A 23,781-nucleotide genomic window follows, 5' to 3' on the forward strand; every position below is an offset into this window, starting at 1 on the left:
TGAGTACAACTCCTATTCAAGACATCTATCTATATCTTATCTTGCAACAACAGTATTATACTCAGAGGCGCCCTCTGTCTTGTGACTCCTATTCACAGATTTTACATTTAATAGTAAAAACCACCCACCCACCAAACCCCCCAAAATAAAAAAAATGACACTTAAAAACTAACCTACCCATTTGCATTCAGCTCTTTTTCACTGCCCTTAAAAGGGCATTCAGTTCTTTTTTAGTTGCCCAAAAAACCCTAATCTAAACTACCCCAAAAAAGCCTAACATTAAGCCCCAAATAGGTACTCATGGTTCATCCACAGCGAAGGTGGCGTGGAGCAGAGGTGAGGAGCGGTCTTCCCAGATGTGGCTATCCTCGGTGGTGCTCCAGTCCTCGGTGGTGTAGAGGCTCCTCTTCATTTGATTGTCTGCCGCACACTGAAGATTGAATGCAAGGTACCCCATATTTATTGGGGTATCTTGCATTCCTATTGACTGACATTTTCACATCAGCCAATAGGATGAGCACTACTGAAATCTTATTGCCTGCAAATCAGCCAATACTTATTGTGGGCGGTTAGGTTTGTTTTTTTGTAATGCTCCGTTTGCCTTCGCTGCATCCAGGTGAATTCCAAAAAAATGTTTTCTTAATACTTCGTAGGTTTTTTTTTTAATACTTATTGCGAGTGGTAATTTTTTTTTAATACTTATTGCGCGCGGTTAGGTTTTTATTTTGTTTATACTTAATGCGGGCGGTTAGGTTTTTTTAATACTTATTGCAGGCGGTTAGTTTTTTTTTTAATACTTATTGCGGGCAGTTAGTTTTTTTTTTTTTAATGCTCCATTTGCCTTTGTTGCATCCCGGTGGATTCCGAAAATGGCGAGGTGGTGAAAGAATCCCCCTCAGGGGGATTCTTTCATCACCCTGACATTTTCAGAATCCACCGGGATGCAGTATAAGCTGCATCCAGGTGAATTCTTTTGGCTGTGCGTGCAGCCAACATTCTTTTGGCAGCCTCGCGCAGCCAACATTCCTTTGAGGATGCATGCACAACTGGCGACGGTGACGGACTCATTACAAATGCGATTATAGTATAGATTTCTAATATTGACCTCTTTATTTTATATTCAATCTCCCTTTCAATTACATTTCTTTTTCCTCCAAAACAATCTGAAAGACATGCTGATGCTCACACACCTTTTATAGCTCTTATGTAAATTAAAATTGCTATAACAGTTCTGAGATGATGGATTTAGGATGTTGTACATGACAAAAAAGTGGAAATAAATATATTTTATGTAATTGTTTATGTATATATGTAAAGTGTCCTGGAAGGAAATTGAAGGATTGGTTAATGTCATGTGATTGATGAAGTTTAAAAGTAAATGGCAGTGCTTTTAGTGTTAGTTACTTAAAGCAGACTGTCTCTTTAAAAACATGTACTGCTTAAGATAATTTGCCTTGTCCCTGCAAAACAAAGATATGGCAAAATAAACCAATTAACAACATGAAACAGACCTCCTATATTTTTTATTATAAAGGATAAAGTATTAAGCAATGTTAGCACTTCCCTTCAGGTGCTCGCAGCCAGCCCCGGCTTTTCCAAACCGTGTATAGAAGCAGAAAGTTTTGGAAATGGTGGCGTTGTGTCACCTCCAGGGAACCAAGCTACCCACGTCTTTTGAGTTGCTTTCACCTCCAAAATAAAAGAGCTCACAAATGTGTAGCAGATTTCAGACTATGTGGTAGGCACACAAACTGGTTATACTCACAAGATTGCAGTTAAAAAAAAAAAAAACTTTTATTGAAATCATCACAAAGGTGTCTTCAGGTGCAGCTTCAGGTTTTATTTAAAATACAGTTCAATGCGTTTCGGCTAAAAGAAGCCTTTATCAAGAGCATAAAGTTAAAACAATTTCTGGAACAAAAAATATTGTTTTGTCACTCTATTTGTGCCTATCACTTGAAAAACAGCTCATTATTTAAAATTACGTTTGCATGAGAGTGATTAAAAGCAAGCTCAGGATTGTCTGAACTCTAAACGACTAAAAAGACTTAAAAGAAGCTCAGAAGAAGAATGTTTCCTCAACCACTATATTAATGCAGAAACTCAGTCCTCTAAGTCAGGCAGTCCTTCCTGATCTCAGGCCTCTACAGCGTGTCATGTGACAGACTCAGACAGAACCAAAGCAGGGTTAGGAGAGGGGTAATATGCAGTGCAATATCCCACCTCCTCACTATCGGCTAGATTTAGAGTTTTGTCGGTAACGACCCGCGTAGCTAACGCTGGCTTTTTTCTGGCCGCACCTTTTAAATAACTCTGGTATTGGGAGCGTACAGGCATATTTAACGCCACTGCAACTCTCGATACCAGAGTTGCTTACGGACGCGGCCAGCTTAAAAAACGTGCTCGTGCACGATATCCCCATAGGAAACAATGGGGCTGTTTGAGCTGAAAAAAAACCTAACATCTGCAAAAAAGCTGCGTTCAGCTCCTAACGCAGCCCCATTGTTTCCTATGGGGAAACACTTCCTACGTCTGCACCTAACACCCTAACATGTACCCCGAATCTAAACACCCTAACATTACACTTATTAACCCCTAATCTGCCGCCCCCGCTATCGCTGACCCCTGCATATTATTTTTAACCCCTAATCTGCCGCTCCGTACACCCCCGCCACCTACATTATCCCTATGTACCTCTAATCTGCTGCCCTAACATTGCCGACCCCTATATTATATTTATTAACCCCTAATCTGCCGCCCACAACGTCGCCTCCACCTAACTACACTTATTAACCCCTAATCTACAGACCGGACCTGAGCGCTACTATAATAAATGTATTAACCCCTAATCCGCCTCTCTCCCGCCTCAATAACCCTATAATAAATAGTATTAACCCCTAATGTGCCCTCCCTAACATCGCCGACACCTAACTTCAAACATTAACCCCTAATCTGCCGACTGGAGATCACTGCTATTCTAATAAATGTATTAACCCCTAAAGCTAAGTATAACCCTAACACTAACACCCCCCTAAATTAAATATAATTTAAATCTAACGAAATAAATTAACTCTTATTAAATAAATTAATCCTATTTAAAGCTAAATACTATCCTGTAAAATAAACCCTAATATAGCTACAATATAAATTATAATTATATTATAGCTATTTTAGGATTAATATTTATTTTACAGGTAACTTTGTATTTATTTTAACCAGGTATAATAGCTATTAAATAGTTAAGAACTATTTAATAGTTACCTAGTTAAAATAATTACAAAATTACCTGTAAAATAAATCCTAACCTAAGTTACAATTAAACCTAACACTACACTATCAATAAATAAATTAAATAAAATACCTACAATTATTTACAATTAAACCTAACACTACACTATCAATAAATAAATTAAATACAATTCCTACAAATAAATACAATTAAATAAACTAACTAAAGTACAAAAAATAAAAAAGAACTAAGTTACAAAAAATAAAAAAATATTTACAAACATTAGAAAAATATTACAACAATTTTAAACTAATTACACCTACTCTAAGCCTCCTAATAAAATAACAAAGCCCCCCAAAAAAAAAAAAATGCCCTACCCTATTCTAAATTAAAAAAGTTCAAAGCTCTTTTACCTTACCAGTCCCGAACAGGGCCCTTTGCGGGGCATGCCCCAAAGAATTCAGCTCTTTTGCCTGTAAAAAAAAACCATACAATACCCCCCCAGCATTACAACCCACCACCCAGATACCCCTAATCTAACCCAAGCCCCCCTTAAATAAAGCTAACACTAAGCCCCTAAAGATCTTCCTACCTTGTCTTCACCATGCCAGGTATCACCGATTGTTCCAGGCTCCGAAATCTTCATCCAAGCCCAAGCGGGGGCTAGACATCCATCATCCGATGGCTGAAGAAGTCCAGAAGAGGGTCCAAAGTCTTCATCCTATCCGGGAAGAAGAGTAGATCCGGACTGGCAACCATCTTCTTCCAAGCGGCATCTTCTATCTTCATCCGATGAGGACCGGCTCCATCTTGAAGACCTCCATTGCGGATCCATCCTTCTTCTCCGACGACTTCCCGACGAATGACGGTTCCTTTAAGGGACGTCATCCAAGATGGCGTCCCTCGAATTCCGATTGGCTGATAGGAATCTATCAGCCAATCAGAATTAAGGTAGGAAAATTCTGATTGGCTGATGGAATCAGCCAATCAGAATCAAGTTCAATCCGATTGGCTGATCCGATCAGCCAATCAGAGTGATCTCGCATTCTATTGGCTGTTCCGATCAGCCAATAGAATGCAAGCTCAATCTGATTGGCTGATTGAATCAGCCAATCGGATTGAACTTGATTCTGATTGGCTGATTCCATCAGCCAATCAGAATTTTCCTACCTTAATTCTGATTGGCTGATAGAATCCTATCAGCCAATCGGAATTCTAGGGACGCCATCTTGGATGACGTCCCTTAAAGGAACCGTCATTCGTCGGGAAGTCATTGGAGAAGAAGGATGGATCCGCAATGGAGGTCTTCAAGATGGAGCCGGTCCTCATCGGATGAAGATAGAAGATGCCGCTTGGAAGAAGATGGTTACCGGTCCGGATCTACTCTTCTTCCCGGATAGGATGAAGACTTTGGACCCTCTTCTGGACTTCTTCAGCCATCGGATGATGGATGTCTAGCCCCCGCTTGGGCTTGGATGAAGATTTCGGAGCCTGGAACTATCGGTGATACCTGGCATGGTGAAGACAAGGTAGGAAGATCTTCAGGGGCTTAGTGTTAGGTTTATTTAAGGTGGGTTTGGGTTAGATTAGGGGTATGTGGGTGGTGGGTTGTAATGTTGGGGGGGGGTATTGTATGTTTTTTTTTACAGGCAAAAGAGCTGAATTCTTTGGGGCATGCCCCGCAAAGGGACCTGTTCAGGGCTGGTAAGGTAAAAGAGCTTTGAACTTTTGTAATTTAGAATAGGGTAGGGCATTTTTTTATTTTGGTGGGGCTTTGTTATTTTATTAGGGGGCTTAGAGTAGGTGTAATTAGTTTAAAATTGTTGTAATATTTTTCTAATGTTTGTAAATATTTTGTTATTTTTTGTAACTTAGTTCTTTTTTATTTTTTGTACTTTAGTTAGTTTATTTAATTGTATTTATTTGTAGGAATTATATTTAATTTATTTATTGATAGTGTAGTGTTAGGTTTAATTGTAGATAATTGTAGGTATTTTATTTAATTTATTTATTGATAGTGTAGTGTTAGGTTTAATTGTAACTTAGGTTAGGATTTATTTTACAGGTAATTTTGTAATTATTTTAACTATTTTAGCTATTAAATAGTTCTTAACTATTTAATAGCTATTGTACCTGGTTAAAATAAATACAAAGTTACCTGTAAAATAAATATAAATCCTAATATAGCTATAATATAATTATAATTTATATTGTAGCTATATTAGGGTTTATTTTGCAGGTAAGTATTTAGCTTTAAATAGGAATAATTTATTTAATAAGAGTTAATTTATTTCGTTAGATTTAAATTATATTTAATTTTCGGGGGTGTTAGGGTTATTGTTAGACTTAGTTTTAGGGGTTAATCCATTTATTACAGTAGCGGCGAGATTCGGTCGGCAGATTAGAGGTTAATAATTGAAGTTAGGTGTCAGCGATGTTAGGGAGGGCAGATTAGGGGTTAATACTATTTATTATAGGGTTATTGAGGCGGGAGTGAGGCGGATTAGGGGTTAATACATTTATTATAGTAGCGGTGCGGTCCGCTCGGCAGATTAGGGGTTAATAAGTGTAGGCAGGTAGAGGCAACGTTGAGGGGGGCAGATTAGGGGTTAATAAATATAATATAGGGGTCGGCGGTTATAGGGGCAGCAGATTAGGGGTACATAAGTATAACGTAGGTGGCGGTCGGCAGATTAGGGGTTAATTATTGTAGGTAGCTAGCGGCGACGTTGTGGGGAGCAGGTTAGGGGTTAATAAATATAATATAGGGGTCGGCGGTGTTAGGGGCAGCAGATTAGGGGTACATAAGTATAACGTAGGTGGCGGTCGGCAGATTAGGGGTTAAAAATTTTTAATCGAGTGGCGGCAATGTGGGGGGACCTCGGTTTAGGGGTACATAGGTAGTTTATGGGTGTTAGTGTACTTTAGAGTACATTAGTTAAGAGCTTTATTAACCGGCGTTAGCCCAGAAAGCTCTTAACTACTGACTTTTTTCTGCGGCTGGAGTTTTGTCGTTAGATTTCTAACGCTCACTTCAGCCACGACTCTAAATACCGGAGTTAGAAAGATCCCATTGAAAAGATAGGATACGCAATTTACGTAAGGGGATCTGCGGTGTGGAAAAGTCGCGGCTGAAAAGTGAGCGTTAGACCCTTTCCTGACTGACTCCAAATACCGGCAGTAGCCTAAAACCAGCGTTAGGAGCCTCTAATGCTGGTTTTCACGGCTACCGCCGAACTCTAAATCTAGGCCTTAGCCACCAATGTTTGTGTCAGTAAAAATGATTTAAAAAAAAAAAACAAACCAACAACACAGCTAGTTTTTCTATGCTGTTTATCTTTTACTGAATAAAGGCTTTTGTGTGGTGTAGTTTTAACATGAAGATGACCTTGGGCACATCCAGCAGGGTGACATGTAATATATACTTATCTTAATATTAATGGTTTTGAAGTCCTTTACTTGTTGCTCCTTAATGTGCTTTATGTCCTTATTATTATAAAATTAAGAAAAATAAATTCAGCGGGAGACTAAAAAATCCACAAAGCACTTGAGGGAGAAATTCTTTGGAGTTTAAAACGATATGCATTTTATTGATAATTATTTTTTGTTTGTCTATTTTTGTCAAGTATAGCAGGGGTGTTAATCTCAAACCCTCAAGGGGCATGCAAAAGTAAATTAAATTCAGATGAGTAAAAGGCAAAAATGAACAACCCAATCACAAATACTAAATTGTGGTACACTATTATCTATGTCAGAAATGAAATGGTGATGTATGGCGCAGACCAGATGCAAATATCAATGGAAATCACTACCGGCTAGATTACGAGTTGTGCGTTAGGGTAAAAAAGCAGTGTTAACAGGTCCTAACGCTGCTTTTTTACGCCCGCTGGTATTACGAGTCTTGCAGGTTTAGGGACCCTGCACACTTTTTTGGCTTTACCGCAAAACGACTTACGTAAACTTCGTAAAATCTTTTTTCTATGGGACTTCCATAGCGCCGATATAACGAGTCTGTCCTGGGAGGCCAAAAAGTGAGTGGTACACCCTCTACCTCCAAGATCCCTAACGCATTCTAAAGTCAGTAGTTATGAGTTTTACACTACAACGCCGTAGCATAAAACTCATAACTAAAGTGCTAAAAAGTACACTAACACCCAAAAACTACCTATTAACCCCTAAACCGAGGCCCTCCCGCATCGCAATACTAAAATAAATTTTTTAAACATTTAAACATGTATTAATGCCTAATCTGCCGTCCCTAACATCCCCGCCACTATATTAAATTATTAACCCCTAAATCTAAGTCTAACCCTAACCCTAACACCACCTAACTTAAATGTAATTTAAATAAATCTAAATAAAATTCCTATAATTAACTACATTATTCCTATTTAAAACTAAATACATACCTATAAAATAAACCTTAAGCTAGCTACAATATAACTATAACTAATAGTTACATTGTAGCTAGCTTAGGGTTTATTTTTATTTTACAGTCAAGTTTGTATTTATTTTAACTAGGTAGAATAGTTACTAAATAGTTATTAACTATTTAATAACTACCTAGCTAAAATAAAGACAAAAGTACCTGTAAAATAAAACCTAACCTAAGTTACACTAACACCTAACACTACACTACATTTAAATAAATTACGTAAATTAAATACAATTAAATAAATTAAACACAATTAGCTAAAGTACAAAAAAAGAAACACTAAATTACAGAAACTATTATAAAAATCACAAGATATTTAAACTAATTACACCTAATCTATTAGCCCTATCAAAATAAAAAAGCCCCCCCAAAATAAAAAAAAACCTAGCCTAAACTAACCTACCAATAGCCCTTACAAGGGCCCTTTGCGGAGCATTGCCCCAAAGAAATCAGCTTTTTTACCTGTAAAAAAAAAATACAAACACCCCCAACAGTAAAACCCACCATCCACACAACAAACCCCCCATATAAAAACCTAACTAAAAAAAACTAAGCTCCCCATTGCCCTAAAAAGGGCATTTGGATGGGCATTGCAGTTAGCTCTTTTGTGGCCCAAAGCCCTAACCTAAAAATAAAACCCACCCAATACACCCTTAAAAAATCTAACACTAACCCCCTGAAGATCGACTTACTGTTCTGAAGACAGGACATCCATCCTCAAGGAAGTGGCAGAAGTCTTCATCCCACCGGACCGAAGTCCTCAATGAAGCTGGGAGAAGTCTTCATCCAAGTTGGGCGAATTGGTCCTCCAGACGGGCAGAAGTCTTCATCCAGATGGCATCTTCTATCTTCATGCATTTGACGCGGAGCGGCTCCATCTTTAAGACATCCGATGCGGAGCATCCTCTTCATCCAGAGTCTTCTTACTGAATGAAGGTTCCTTTAAATGACGTCACCCAAGATGGCGTCCCTTAGATTCCGATTGGCTGATAGAATTCTATCAGCCAATCGGAATTAAGGTAGAAAAAATCTAAGGGACGCCATATTGGATGACATCATTTAAAGGAACCTTCATTCAGTAAGAAGACTCCAGATGAAGAGGATGCTCCGCGTCTGATGTCTTAAAGATGGAGCCGCTCCGCGTCGGGTGGATGAAGATAGAAGATGCTGTCTGGATAAAGACTTCTGCCTGTCTGGAGGATCACTTTGCCAGGCTTGGATGAAGACTTCTCCCGGCTTCGTTGAGGACTTCGGCCTGGTTGGATGAAGACTTCTGCCGCTATCTTGAGGATGGATGTTCGGTCTTGAGAACAGTAAGTCGATCTTCAGGGGGTTAGTGTTAGGTTTTTTTAAGGGTGTATTGGGTGGGTTTTATTTTTAGGTTAGGGCTTTGGGCCGCAAAAGAGCTAACTGCCCTTTTAAGGGCAATGCCCATCCAAATACCCTTTTCAGGGCAATGGGGATCTTAGGTATTTTTAGTTAGGATTTTATTTGTGGGTTTGTTGTGTGGGTGGTGGATTTTACTGTTGCGGGGTGTTTGTATTTTTTTTTTTACAGGTAAAAGAGCTGATTTCTTTGGGGCAATGCCACGCAAAAGATATTGGTAGTTTAGTTTAGTTTAGGCTAGAGTTTTTTTGGGGGGCTTTTTTATTTTAATAGGGCTATTAGATTAGGTGTAATTAGTTTAAATATCTTGTAATTTGTTATTATTTTCTGTAACTTAGTGGGGTTTTTTTTGTACTTTAGCTAATTGTATTTAATGTATTTAATTGTAATTAATTTAGGTCATTTATTTAATTGTAGTGTAGTTTTAGGTGTTAGTGTAACTTGGGTTAGGTTTTACTTTACAGGTACTTTTGTCTTTATTTTAGCTAGGTAGTTATTAAATAAAAACTGTAAAATAAAAATAAACCCTAAGCTAGCTACAATGTAACTATTAGTTATATTGTAGCTAGCTTAGGGTTTATTTTATAGGTAAGTATTTAGTTTTAAATAGGAATAATGTAGTTAATGATAGGAATTTTATTTAGATTTATTTAAATTATATTTAAGTTAGGGGTGTTAAGGTTAGGGTTAGACTTAGATTTAGGGGTTAATACATTTAATATAGTGGCGGCAACGTTGGGGATGGCAGATTAGGGGTTAATAAATGTAGGTAGGTGGCGATGTTAGGGATAGCAGATTAGGGGTTAATATTATTTAACTAGTGTTTGCGAGGCGGGAGTGTGGTGGTTTAGGGGTTAATATGTTTATTATAGTGGAGGCGATGTCCGGAGCGGTAGATTAGGGGTTAAAATATAATTAGGTGGCGACAATGTCGTGGGTGGCAGATTAGGGGTTAATAAGTGTAAGATTAGGGGTGTTTAGACTCGGGGTTCATGTTAGGTTGTTAGGTGTAAACATAAATTTTATGTCCCATAGGAATCAATGTGCAAAGTTCAATTCAATCCAGCACAATATGCAAACAGGTGTGCACATACACAGGTTACTGCAAAAACCTTTAGATAATACAAAAGTCAAACAAAAGACAGCACCACCTTGATATGCAAGGAATCAATAGGGCTGCGTTACTGAGTTTTACACTGCTTTTTGGCAGGTGTTAGACTTTTTCTCAGCCGGCTCTCCCCATTGATGTCTATGGGGAAATCGTGCATGAGCACGTACAACCAGCTCACCGCTGACTTAACCCTTTGAGTGCTAATGACGTCTCTGAGCCGTCACAGAGTTTCTCACTCTGGTGCTAATGACGGCTCAGAGCTGTCATGAGCACTCTCCCAACTTGAGGGAGATCTGGGGGCTGCTTACTGCTCCTACCCCAGCGATCGTGCCTATAGAGTGACAGGCATCGCCGGGGCTTCACGTGATGCGTGTCGACGTCATGCGCAATTACGTGATGATGTCACCGCGCAACTTTATTTATACTTAACAATGTTAAGTATAGGAGGAGGGGGCATCCTGCTCAGAAGCCTGTATCTCAGGCATCTAAGCAGCTACAGACCCCCAAGACCCATTGTTGGAAAGGTAAATACTTATCATTTCCAACAGTGTAAGTCTTGGGGGTCTGTAAAAAAAAAAAAAAAAGTTAAAAAAATGTTTTCAAAAATTTCAAAAATAAAATAAAATATTAGCACCCAGGTGGGAAATGGCTTGGCAGCCAAAGGGTTAAGCAGCGCTGGTATTGAAGTGCGATAAGGAGCACAATTTTGCTCAACGCTCACTTCTTGCCTTTTAACACCGGGTTTGTAAAAACCCGTAATACCAGCGCTGCAGGTAAGTGAGCGTTGAGACAAAACTGCTCGTTAGCACCGCACAGCTCATAACAAAAAACTCGTAATCTGGTCGAATATGTTTGATATTTTAGTTATAAAATGTTTATATCAGTAAACAGCTGTAAACATGTCAGTGCTTCAGGTTTTTCATCTTCTCTTCTAAATGGAGACAGGTCAGGGAAGGAGCAATGAAATATTATTGAAGAAACAAGGGAACCGAGAAGTCAGATAGAATGTGAAAGGAAATGAGAACGTCAGTGGAAGGAGTAGACTAAATGGAATTTGAGAAACAACAATCTGATGATTAAAAACCTTCATAGACCAAGCTATACATATGGGGCTAGACTAGAAGTGGAACTCAAACTTTAGTGCAGGTTGTGGTATCAATCTGGTATTACAAGGAAATGGTAAAAAGGGTTTAGCAGACAATATTAACACGGCTGACTTTTTTTAGTGCAACCTATACCTTAAATGGATAGTGCAGTTTGCGCTATTATTGCTCATATTACAAAAGGTCAGTTAAAATGTTAACACTTGAATATTTGCATAACATTATATATGTATAATATTTTAAAATAAAGTATGTCAATCATATTTATATGTTAAAGTGAAAATAAAGATGTATTATTGAAAAATGAGTGGGAAGGACTCAAAGGTATAAATGTACATGTGTGTATTTGTATGTATGTATCAGTACATAAGTATGTATATAAAACTTTTAAAATAATATGCAAATAAAAAAATATTTTTCTTGCAAGTATAATCAACACTGTTAACACAAAACTGAAATGGACCTTTTAAACATACTCCTTATTATAGTTTGTGTGTGTGAGGATTCATTTCTACACAAAAATATGAACTCACTATGATATTATACAAGAACCAAAATATAATTACTACAGATAGGGACAATTGGTCCGCCTAGGCAGATGATATACCTCATAACCATGAGTTATAATAAGGTGAGCATTTATTTATAAAGTTAAGAGCAAAGAGTTAAAAATATTAATATACTATATACATATTATTCTCTACTGCTGTATATGTATATATATATCTCAAGCTCAACCGCATATTTTAGCTATATTGGTGTCATTGAAATATCATGCATATAAATTTAAACGCCTGTGTTCTTTATTTAAAAAAAACCTCAGCGATTGTGTCTTTGGAATGAAAGTATTTCTAAAAATTAATTCATTTATACAGCATGCTAAAAATGAAGTTTTAGGAAGATCTCATGTGAAAATCTAATTGGCCACAGGTAAACAATACAAGAATGGTTGTAAAATATACCAAACACCTTAGAGAGTAATCCCTGTATCTTTTGGGAGGATGTCACACACAGTATATATATATATATATATATATATATATATATATATATATATATATATATATATATATATATATATATATACACTGTGTGCAGAATTATTAGGCAAATGAGTATTTTGACCACATCATCCTCTTTATGCATGTTGTCTTACTCCAAGCTGTATAGGCTCGAAAGCCTGCTACCAATTAAGCATATTAGGTGATGTGCATCTCTGTAATGAGAAGGGGTGTGGTCTAATGACATCAACACCCTATATCAGGTGTGCATAATTATTAGGCAACTTCCTTTCCTTTGGCAAAATGGGTCAAAAGAAGGACTTGACAGGCTCAGAAAAGTCAAAAATAGTGAGATATCTTGCAGAGGGATGCAGCACTCTAAAAATTGCAAAGCTTCTGAAGCGTGATCATCGAACAATCAAGCGTTTCATTCAAAATAGTCAACAGGGTCGCAAGAAGCGTGTGGAAAAACCAAGGCGCAAAATAACTGCCCATGAACTGAGAAAATTCAAGCGTGCAGCTGCCAAGATGCCACTTGCCACCAGTTTGGCCATATTTCACAGCTGCAACATAACTGGAGTGCCCAAAAGCACAAGGTGTGCAATACTCAGAGACATGGCCAAGGTAAGAAAGGCTGAAAGACGACCACCACTGAACAAGACACACAAGCTGAAACGTCAAGACTGGGCCAAGAAATATCTCAAGACTGATTTTTCTAAGGTTTTATGGACTGATGAAATGAGAGTGAGTCTTGATGGGCCAGATGGATGGGCCCGTGGCTGGATTGGTAAAGGGCAGAGAGCTCCAGTCCGACTCAGACGCCAGCAAGGTGGAGGTGGAGTACTGGTTTGGGCTGGTATCATCAAAGATGAGCTTGTGGGTCCTTTTCGGGTTGAGGATGGAGTCATTCTCAACTCCCAGTCCTACTGCCAGTTTCTGGAAGACACCTTCTTCAAGCAGTGGTACAGGAAGAAGTCTACATCCTTCAAGAAAAACATGATTTTCATGCAGGACAATGCTCCATCACACGCGTCCAAGTACTCCACAGCGTGGCTGGCAAGAAAGGGTATAAAAGAAGAAAATCTAATGACATGGCCTCCTTGTTCACCTGATCTGAACCCCATTGAGAACCTGTGGTCCATCATCAAATGTGAGATTTACAAGGAGGGAAAACAGTACACCTCTCTGAACAGTGTCTGGGAGGCTGTGGTTGCTGCTGCACGCAATGTTGATGGTGAACAGATCAAAACACTGACAGAATCCATGGATGGCAGGCTTTTGAGTGTCCTTGCAAAGAAAGGTGGCTATATTGTCACTGATTTGTTTTTGTTTTGTTTTTGAATGTCAGAAATGTATATTTGTGAATGTTGAGATGTTATATTGGTTTCACTGGTAAAAATAAATAATTGAAATGGGTATATATTTGTTTTTTGTTAAGTTGCCTAATAATTATGCACAGTAATAGTCACCTGCACACACAGATATCTCCCTAAAATAGCTATAACTAAAAACAAACTAAAAACTACTTCCAAAACTATTCAGCTTTGATATTAATGAGTTTTTTGGGTTCATTGAGAACATGGTTGTTGTTCAATAATAAAAGTAATCCTCAAAAATACAACTTGCCTAATTAACTAATAATTCTGCACTCCCTGTGTATATATATATATATATATATATATATATATATATATATATATATATATATATATATATATATATATATATATATATATATATATATATATACATACATACATATATACACACAGTGGGTGAGGCCCACCGAAAGAAAGCCAAAATGATCATCTGGGGTTGCTATGTTCCTTGTTCAGAGGAGGATTGTATGGAATTTCGGGGCTAGACTTACCTTTTTAGTCAGGATCAGATGGAAATAATTAAAGAAAGTTCTCCTTGGTGAAAAGCACAATTGGGCTAAAAGAGGCAGCTCCCAGGAGGTAACTCTCCATAGAACAAGCTACTGTGCTGTTGTTTGTTCCTGGTAAAGCACTTATTTTCTGTATGTATTTGCAATATGAGCCTCAGAAAGTCTCCATATGTGTATTGGGAGAATCCAGATGTGGACTCCTTGCCCATTGTGCTTAGAATAATATGACTGCTTCTCACTGATGAGGCCCAAAGAAGGCCGAAATGATTGTTTTGGGTTGCCATGTAATATTTGTATGTGGGTATGTTTATATGTAAATGTATGTGTAATGTATGTATGTACAGTATGTGTGCACATGTACACACACATACACATACAAACACACATGTACACACATATATTCCCACCTTTGAAACCTTCTCATTAAATCATATCATTAGCATGTAATTTTAAAACACCTTTTATATATTTATTTCAATAATAAATGTATATTTTACATGTAACATGTTTATATATGAGTATAATACTTTATTTTAATATGTTTTATACATTATTCTAATAATATTGCTTTATTCTACCCTAACACTTCAACATTTAACTCACTTAACTTGTAATTCTTCCTTACCTAAGCACAGCCATCACTTCAGCCACCCCAGTGGTAGATTATGTCTTGAAATAATCATCATGCAAATCACCTTTGTTTATACAGAGAATTAAAAAAAAAAATGGCAAAGATGAGGCTCTTGACGACAGTTGTTGGATACATCTGAATTACAGGAACAATATATCTATTTTAAATTTGAATAACATCAGTACTTTATTATATGCAACTAAAGGAAAATAATTTATAGAAATTGGTATGTAAACTGCTCTAGAATTGTTTTTCAGATACCTATCTTGAAATATAATTTATTTTTCAATTAATTTCAAACCTGTTAAAGATTATACTGTAAATCATTACTAGAGTCATATTTTTTTAATTGCTTCATTTCATACACACTCTACTGTGTTATATAATCCATCAATTTAATTCAAGTAGCTTTGACAAGTCTTGTCAATATCCTACAGAGTGAAAGTCATGTATTAAACTTAAGTTTTTGTAAGCCATACATTTATAAGCATTAAATAGAATGTATAAACTTTTCTTAAAATGATAAAGAAATCGGTTTCAGTTTTCTTATGACTTGTGAATTTACACTTTCCACATAATGATATTTGCTTACCTACTATCATTATTTCAGTTATGGAATTAACCCCCGCCCCCCAAAATAAAAAAAGGAACTTAGGTCCAGATTTAACAAAACAACTAGTGTGCAATGCCCCCCCTGATCATGCACAGCCAATTACATGCGAGCAGGGGCTGTCAATTTCCCCGGTCACATAACATTTGGAGTAATGGGTTAAGAAGCAGCGGTCTACTAACCGCAGCTTTTTAACTTTCAGTTGCAAACTAGCTTGTACACATCTCATTAATTTAAAAATAGATAACCCTGGCAGGATAAATAAAAATTAAACATTACATTTACATTTGTAGACAAGGAATTACAATATTGTACAGTACATGCCTATATGTTGTTTAGGCCTAATTCTCCTAATAAGCAGATGAGGTTTCACAAGAATCAGATCCCTCCAGTGAATAACTTATATTTTCAACAGAAAACACCATTTACGTCTTTAAAAGGGGATTTTGTAGATATATCAGTTGATAAGTTTTTTCTTTAGGAATGTGATCAACCCAATGTCTGTCTTTTTAAAAACTATTGCATGTTAAACCAAGGAGAGTGTAGATAGTGTCCTGATATCTGATTACCTGTTTTTTTTGTTTTTTTTTTAGCCATTTGATAATTTTTTGTACCTATAATATGGATAGGTTTTCATGAGGTTTACAATTAAGCTGTCTCACAAATGAATACTTTGGTTTGCAAGAGCAAGCCTGCTGCCACATATTTAAGAACGAGAAACTAATTATATTTCCTTTTCGCCACACTCACTCGTTCTGGATGATTGACATGCCCTGCTCTAGCACAGTTGGTTAGGCTGGAGCAGGAGGTGGCATTGCACAAGAAACCATGTGATACACCATTGCTAGTGGCCATTGCAGGCAGACAGGTTCACTACTTGTGATGATACATTTTGCCTTTCAAATAACTTGGTATGTATTTTAAATGCATCTATTTATTTTTTATTTTTTTAATTGTGCATTTCTATTCCAAATGTCAAACTTACTAAGTCTATATTTAATTGAAGAAGTACGTTTTATATTTTAATAAAAAAAAACATTTTTTTTTAGTTTTTCATTGTTAATTGGAGTTTAATAAAATCAAGGTGATTATTATTATTTTTATTTGTTTTATTACTGTAAGCTATATTTGTAATACACCAACAGATTCGTCATCACCATACAGAAAATATGAAAAGTAAAGACAAAACAGGAAAAGATAGACTGGGATAGAACAATTGAAGGGCCCTGCTCCAAAGACAAATTAAAATCTTAGCGGTATTTGGAGCCAAACGATGGAGTAAATTGTCTTTAGAGAACATTACACGTGGATGTTGGATTTTATCTGTTAGGCTATTCTGAGGAAGTCATATTTGAGAGAGGATTTAAATCTTTGAATAGAGAAGAGTCTGTCTGACTGAGGAAGCATTCCATAGGGATCTGCTAAATTTGACCAGAGAATATATTTGCCAATCATCAAGTCACCTATGAGCAAGGTTTATCAAAACACATTCAAGTTGTACTTGTTTCAGATTGACACAAACATTAGTGCGTCCATAACAAATCTGAGGTCCTGGATAGCAGCTTTTTTCAATGTCAAACATTTTCAATGCTCAGTTCAATATAATTAATTAATAAAACAAATGGATTCAATCAATTAAACACCATGGGCTCCATCTATCAAGCCGTGGATGCTGCTTTGAGCCTTTTGGTGTGGGCTTGTTTGTTCAAGCCTGCAGACTGCAAGCTAATGGCCATTTGATTTATATTTATACCAAGGATATTTTTTATTCAGATAAATCACATCAAATGCTTGCAACTGTTGAGCCGTTTCACACCCCTGTGTTGAATCTGTGTTTTGTCTTTGCCCTCATTGTAAAGTGATAATCTGTTTATGATGATGTTGCATGAAATGAAGAGGTACCTATATCTCAGCTTGTACACCATTAGTAATGATAAGATTGTCTGCATCTATGCCTTTCGTCAATTTCCTCAAGTGCATATGGTACTAGCAGACACAGATATACAAAGGGCCGATTATCTTAAAGGGACATGAAACCTATTTTTTTTTATTCCATGATTTATAAAGAGCGTGTAATTTTAAGCAACTTTCTAATATACTTCCTTTATCTAATTTGCTTCATTCACTAGATATCTTTTGCTGAAAAGCATATCTAGATAGGCTCAAGTAGTTGCTGATTGGTGGCTGCACATAGATGCATCCTGTGATTGGCTCACCCGTGTGCATTGCTATTTCTTCAACAAAGGATATCTAAAGAATGAAGCCAATTAGGTAATAGAAGTAAATTTAATGTTGTTTAAAATTGTATTCTCTTTTTGAATCATGAAAGAAACATTTTGGGTTTAATGTCCCTTTAAGGTCTCTGGGTTGGTGAGATTATTTAAGAATGCTGGCTAGTTCTTCTTATTACCTAGTGGAATTATCTAAAGCCACTTTTTACCCTGAAATTAGGTTGTCTCGCTAAGAGGCATATACTGCATTTTCATATGTGGAGGAGATGAATACATTACAAAAGCGCACAATAACAATTGTAATTTTAAAATAATACTAAATGAATAATTGAACCATTCATACATAAATTCTCAGGAATAAATTTTATTGGCAAAGTATTTCAAAATGGTAACAAATTTGTTCACCAAAATCGTATTTTATCCAAAGTGGAATTGTGTTTTTTTCCTAAAATAAGCTGAACATGAACGTATATGATATTGTCTCTCAAATCCAATAACAATTATGTAAACATTTCTACCCTACACAAAAAAAGGTGGTGAGGTTGTGACAAAATATGCAAAACACTTAAGATCTTAATAGAAAAACACATGCATATGAAAATAGAGGCGATTGTAAGACGCTATAAGCAGAGAGCGGCTCAAAGTCTTTATATCTTGATGCAGGATTTCATTTTTTAAATGTGCCCCCCCCCCCTCTCTCTCTCACTGCTAACTTTGCAACAAGTTTCCCTTTCCAGCGAGCTCCATTTCTTCTGTATGAGACATCTGCACCTTTTTAAAGAGAATTCCACCAGGGTAGCCCCTGCAAGGGTCAGTGTGAAAATATACGTCACAAACGGCAACGTTTAGCTAATCAGCCCCTTAGAATGAGATCTTTGTACAAAGCGACATCTCTGCTATAAAACCACAAAGTGATGCACAGAGGTAAAAAATGGGGAACAATACTGGGACATTCTTCCCCACTGAAGAGGTTAATATTTCAGGACAAAATCTATTGAATAGTCTCGTAAAAAAAAAAATCCTGAAAGGGACAGTAAACACCTTGAAATGAGTCTTTAGTTATGCATAATGATATAAATTTGTATTATATTTTCATTATTTATTTTGCTCCCTTTTAATGTAATTTAGCTGTGCAAATGAGCAATGTCTAACTCTCAGATCATGAAATGTACCCTGCTACATATCTGTCATTAATTGGATTTAACTGATAACAACTGCAAAACAATTCAATTTATACTAACTTTACAACAGTGGCTAGTTGTTTGCTGACTAAAGCTCAGATTGGCTCATCCACATAAGGCAAATGGTGGGTGGAATTTGGCTATTGAAAAATGATTGCAGTCAAAAGGATGTTAATTTGTTAAGACCCCCCCCCCCAAAAAAAAAAAAGCATTTATGCTTGGCTGATATGTTATTTGATAGCAGCACAACAGAAATGTTTTGTAATTACAAGGTTTTAACTGTCCCTTTAAGCCTGCCAATTAATCACAACTAATGTAGCAATTAAATATTTACTGTACTAAAGTGCAATAAAAGGAAAAAAGACCAAACAAATTCTTTCTCAATGCTAATAATAGCATAAACATTTTACAATAATAAGGTATCCACATAAAAAAAGCAATACTTAGTGCATATAATAGAAAGCTGAATTAAACTTTGGTTAATGATATTTAAACATTTTAAAGCTCTGACAGCCTTGCCAAGTAAAGAAATATGACACGTTTCATGGTTAGGGGGCAATATTAAAGTAAAACTAATCTGGTAACCACGAGGGTGAATTTGAGTAAGACTCAATTTAAATCAATTTAAATCATGGTTCTCTACATAAAGGTTTCATTTTTAAAATAATATTTTTTTCAGATTATTTTTCCAGTCATATCAGAAAATGATTGATTTATATACCATGAAAAATACATAGATAGATAAAATTATAGGGAGGTAAAGTATCTCCAGTTTAATGGTTCATATTTGAATATGTGATAATCTCTTACAGAAACCTATGGGAGAGCATAACATTGTGAATAGATTAATATAATTCATTTACCAAAAAATGTAAAAAGCTATGAATATACAGCCTCATGCTACATAAGTAAAAGAAAATCATAATTTCACGATGAATATCCTTTGGATTATAATGTACCTTAAATAGAAACTATATTTAGATAGATTTTTCATAAAAAAAAAACTTTTTTATTAAAAAATGGATTAATTAAGCCTGATGAAACAGCTACCTGTGAGCTGAGAAACACGCTGCTGTTATTAATGTTTTTATTAAAGTAAGCTGTTGATCTTACCACTTGCTGCCATACATTTATTCATCACCAATCCCATTCACTGAACGGTACAAGATTCTGTTGGGACACGATATCCTGATTGGTCTTAACTGCTGTTGGAGCTCTGCTGGAGGTCAGTCTGCTGGATGACTGATTCCAGTCTGCGCTATTTGCACCAAGAGGGGTGCTTACCTAAATGTGAGTGGAATATTTTGTCTATATCTTCACACAAGTGTACACAATACTAGGCCATGTGGCGCTTCTGTTCTTTCTTATCATCTACAGACTGAGAGTGTTGCATCAATAACTGAGTGTATGGAAGAGAGAATAATCATTGTGCAAAACAATGTTACTTTACAACGTTTGGATAGCAGCACATGGTAAAAAGGAAAGTAACATTAGCATATGCTTGAAAATGCAAAAAGCCCTATGGGTAAAATAAGGAAGCTGGAACTCTTATGAACATTACATTATCCGCATAACTGAAAACTGAACAGATGAGACACATCTGGGCAGTTAGAATAGAGGATTATCATTTATTTAGGAGGGATAGGAGGAACAGAAGAAGAGGCAGAGTTTGCATTATGTTAAGTAGTTCTTATAAATTACAGTAAGTAAAGTTATTGATTAGTATTGAAACATTTTCCAGTAACAATTATTTAAAAATGACATGCAGAATTCTAAATGGCTCAGAAAGGGCAACACAATTTATAGAAATAGATACTTTAGATGTGATATTAATACTTTATATTATTATATTTATGGTTGATAAGGAAAGTCGGGTGAGTGCTTTTGATTTTAGTAATCATGTCTGGGACAAAAGGTCACAAATTAAGGTTTGAGGTAAGGAGATTTCATTTCCACAGACAAAACAGAGCCATAAAACCATGGCAAAAGAGATAGTAACAAAAAAAGTGTTATACAGCTTAAGATATTTCTCATTCACTCTTCAAACAAGATAGTAGGCTAGATTTTATCATCTCTGTATCTTCTTTTTTTGTAGACTCATCCAAACATAAGACATTCCAAATAGTATTCTGCTAATAGAATGAGGCAGGAGCAACACACACTCTAATCCATCTTGATTGACAGCTACTCGGCAGACTTCATGATACCGTAGTCACTGATAAAGGCAAATCCTATCTCCAAATATTATTGTATCTACTTAGGGATTTCCTATCTTTTTTTAAGTAATGAGTAGATCTACTTTTTATATTTTTTTCATTTAAATTGGTAATTTATTAAAATTTTGAGATATGATCTTGCGTAAAAAATCTGAGAAATATGTTAAGCCACATAGTGCTTCCAAATATGTTTGTCTTTTTATTATTTCTGGAGTTCTTTCTATGTTGAGTTGGCTATTTCTCAGATATACATATTAATGAATAGCATTAGACTATTTGCTATTGTTTTTTTGCCTGAACTAGAACATGCCATGTCCATACAATAGCTATAAAAATAAAGAACTTTTAAGTATTTTTGGCCTAAACGCTGCTACTACTATATTATAGTGGGTCAACAGAAAACTTGATGACCTAAACTGGTCATTAATGGACAGTATTGTTTTATTTAGATGCAAAGATGGTATGGGCTGGATATCCATTTTTAGTTTAGTGTAAATCAAGAGGATTATGTCTTTAAACCACATTACTGGTTAAGAAGCACTATTCTGAGAAAATCAAAGTTGCAATTTTTACGATGTCATTTACTAACAAGAGATTAAGAAGAATTCAGGACAATTACCTACATACCAAAGAAAAGTGGTTCAATGGTGCCCCTTTAAAAAAAAATTAAGTTCATATTACATGTCTGCATTATTGTTTATATACCGTGACATGATACATTAATGAAATCCAATTAAATACAAAATGAAAACCATGCATATTACCAAAAAGATGTATATATGTATGCATGTATGTATATATATATATATATATATATATATAAACCACTCACAAAGGTGCTCACATCACAACTGCCAGGGTGCTGTATATATTTCAAATAAACAATCCCATAATAAGAATTCACTGGTCTTGAGTAAGCAGAGTAAATTCCTAATTATTATGTGAGGTTTCGGACATATTGTCCTGAAACTTCACATAATAAAATAAGGATTTGTCCTGCTGACTCAAGGTCAGTAATTGTTTATATATATATATATATATATATATATATATATATATATATATATATATATATACACACACACACACACACAATTGGGTATTAGCGCACATCCACTTGCAAATAAACAAAACATTATTAAATGCTGCAGAAATGATCTACAAAAACGTCTATGCTTTTATAATATTATTGGGATCTTAGTCACACAATACACAATATAATATTCTGCTTAGCCAGTCATCAATTTACAAGTTGTCCCAATGTTGACCAATCCTAACACTACAGTACTTTGCCTTTATGGGCTGAATCATTCCTGTTTTTCTCTGTATAATAGAATGAGATTTCCTGGCTTTATATACAACTCCAATACACTGTCATGAGTAAAACTGAGCTTGGGTGGGGTTCTTTAATGTATAGAAGATGGTCAATCGCCGTCTTTTAAAAAAATACAAATCCACAAAGTTTTGTTTAGCGCACATTACAAAAAGAGTTTAAATACATCATTGGGAGTGCAGCCATTGAGACTAAATAGTCCTCTAACATAGAGGGTATTGGTGCACATCCACTTGCAAATAAACAAAACATGTTTAAATGCTGCAAAAATGAATTGCAAAAAGGACCTATGCTTTTATAATAAAATTGTGATCTTTGTCACACAATATGGTTATATGCTGCTTAGCCAGTCACTTACTTACAAGGTGTCCGAATGTTGACTACTCCTAACTATATAATACTTTGCCTTTATGGGCAACATTATATAGATATATACTGTATATACTGTAGATAGATAGATGATAGATAGATAGATAGATAGATAGATAGATAGATAGATAGATAGATAGATGTTATATTATAACATTGTTTGCACAAATAAGCAATTTGGGATTTTTCTTCTTTAACCTTAATTCAATTTGACACAGATGAGGACTTTTAATGACAGCCTCAGGAAACCCCACCAGGGACAACCAATAGACTTTGTTTTATCATAGTTTTCTGCTTAGTGTCATACTGTTAAAAAGTTCATTCGTTTATTTGAATTATTTGTATATTTGTGTGTTTTCTTTGAAAAATATTGTAACTCAGGGGTACCTATACTTTAGTGAGAAAGGGTCTATTTTTTTGTAAATCTGGTCAGTGTGATCTACTTAAACATATGCTAAATATAAGAAAAAAATGTTCTTGCATGCAAAAAGAACATATTAATCACTTGTGGCTAAGAGGGAGATTGGAAACCATGCAACCACCTTTGGATCAACTGGTCACTTCTTAGGGATCTGCTGGAAGATCCCAATCTATCTTTTGGGTGCACCTGTTGTAACTCATAACAGAAAAAGGATATTTTCTCTCCACGTTATAGGACTTTACTGATTTCTTAAAGGGGCAGTAAACACTGGTATTTTTATATAAAATGTATAGTTATGCAAAAATAAACTATTTAGTAATATATTTTCATTATTTATTTGCCTCCCTGTTCTAACAATTTAGTTCTGAAAACTTTGCAATTTGTAATTCTCAGACATTAAAATGCACCCTGCTTACTTCTGAAGATTAACCCTGCTACATATGTCCCTAATTGTCTTATGTTATATTTTATAACAACTACAAAACAATTTATTTTACACTAACTTTATGACCATGACTAGTCTTGCTTTCTGCAGACTAAAGCCCAGATAGAGTCCTCCAAAAAATGTTTAGCTATTGAAAATAATTGCCCTAAAAAGGTTGTTAATTTATTTAAATCATGTTAAGGCTTTGTAGA

The sequence above is a fragment of the Bombina bombina genome, chromosome 1, assembly GCF_027579735.1.
Source record: "Bombina bombina isolate aBomBom1 chromosome 1, aBomBom1.pri, whole genome shotgun sequence".
Lineage (NCBI taxonomy): Eukaryota > Metazoa > Chordata > Amphibia > Anura > Bombinatoridae > Bombina > Bombina bombina.